Here is a 1,803-nt window from a genome sequence, read left to right as displayed (position 1 = left end):
GGATGGATGCAAACTGCATTTCGTTGCCCTGTACCTGTGCATGTGCAATGACAATAAAGTTGAATTCTATTCTAATTCTATTCTATTCTAAACGACTTTACTCTGTGCATATGCAAAACTAGGATTGGATTAATGAAATGAGCACACCGGCCTGTTTTGTAAATCATAATCATTTGGAAGCAGGACAAATGTGCAATCTGTGTGAATCTGAATGTCTAAATCAGCGTCATTATTGTAAAACAGGCTCGGGCTGAAAGAACGGGTGTTTGGATATTATCTGGCCTTTAATCTTTATTCTTTGCACCATTTCTTGTTACTGCAGCAACAGCACGGCTATGTGTCCTTCAGAGGCTGAGGGGTTCCCTCTGCCATGTACAAAACAGGTTATTACTGCACTACATGAGGAATCACTGAGGCCGGCGCTCCTGACACTCAGCAAGGCAAATAAAAGGAAATGTTCTTGTGGAGCAGCTGTGTAATAAATCTTCGGACTGCATCAACCTTCATAAGAGGAGTGATGATTGGAGAATGCAAACCAGCGTGCAACCAGCGGTAAAAGTGATGATGACGATCACATGATTCTAATTTTTCCGTCTTTCTGTAAAGCCGGTGTATTTGGTTGCTGATGTCATGCAGACATTTGATTGGTTGGTCCAGATTTGGTTCTGTGTAATCACTTTTCCAGGGAGATCATTTAAACTGTGTTAAAAACAGCATGAGTCTCAGTCTGAGGCCTGCAATGCATTCTGGGAAACATTCAGGCTCTTCTCAGCAGGTGGGACAGGTGTGTGCTCAGAGCAGGTGACAGTAGGTGAAAGGTCTCCTTTTACCCACATTTAGAGACGAGCATCATCTTCCTGTTGAGGTTGTGTCAAAGCCTCTAATGCAGCTGTATTTGAAATCTTTTCCTCCCCGTGGCGGTAACGATGGCGTTCCCGTTCTGTTAAATCAAACTTGAGCTTCTCACGTTTGTAAAGTTCTTGAAGGTTCGTGATCGCAGAGTCTCCGCTGGGATCTGAGTGGAATTTGAACCGTCAGCCTTCACGAGCAGCTGGACTCGTGGGCGTCCTGCTGGTTTCCCTCACGGGGACAATCTGCGGCGATGCCGTCGTCATGGAGACGTCGGATGCAGAGACAACAAATAATACACGTGAGGCGACGAAGCATCGCCACAATCAAACCTGAAAGTCCTTCAGAGTCCCAGCCTGAAAAATTTCAGCTGTTTTTTAAATAAAGCTTCTGACCGTAGAGTCACAGCTGCGCCTCACACCTCACCCCCCGAGATCAGTTCAGCCAATCAGAGAGCAGCAGGAATGTCCACAGGTCTGTACAGGCGCCATCCTTCTGCTTTTCTGTAGTCATTCGGGCATTATTTGACCTCCATACAGCAGCGACAGTTCTCAGTGTGAGCTGCTGTATGGAGGTCAGAAACCGCCCAGACTAATCATCCAAAACATTTTAAATCTGCCTTCAAAATAAAATGTATTCAAAATATGATCACGGGTTTCTGATAACTGACCTTTTAGTGTAAACCTGAAGCTCTCACTGAGCCATGAAGTCTCTGAAATCCATCTTTTCCTGAAAATCCTTGAAATATTAGTTTCACAAATTAAAGTTAGACTCACATTTATCTGCTGCGGCGAGTCTCCCTCCGTCCTCAGCTGCTCTCTGTCTCCTCTGAGCTCCGTCCTCACCTCCTCCTCACCTCCTCCTCCTCCGTGTCAGCTGGAGCTGACATCCCACAGCCCTCACAAAAACAACATGGAGCAGAGCAGAAACACGTTTAACCCCACAGGTGAGTCC

The 1,803-nt window shown here is 45.8% G+C and overlaps 1 protein-coding gene across 1 annotated transcript in view; it reads right to left on the bottom strand.

The window, feature by feature from the left end:
* Positions 1-1,665, bottom strand: part of nox5 (NADPH oxidase, EF-hand calcium binding domain 5) — a 23,326-nt gene extending 21,661 nt beyond the window's left edge. Inside the window, exon 1 of the mRNA XM_042226666.1 lies at positions 1,626-1,665. The gene's annotated coding sequence lies outside the window, so the exon portion shown is untranslated. The remainder of the gene's footprint in view (positions 1-1,625) is intronic.
* Positions 1,666-1,803: the final 138 nt, after the last annotated feature.

This window comes from Haplochromis burtoni, unplaced genomic scaffold (assembly GCF_018398535.1).
Source record: "Haplochromis burtoni strain Fernald_Lab_line unplaced genomic scaffold, NCSU_Asbu1 Contig_222, whole genome shotgun sequence".
NCBI classification, from domain to species: domain Eukaryota; kingdom Metazoa; phylum Chordata; class Actinopteri; order Cichliformes; family Cichlidae; genus Haplochromis; species Haplochromis burtoni.
Note: the sequence above shows the minus strand (reverse complement) of the source record. Positions and strands in the feature narration are given on the sequence as shown.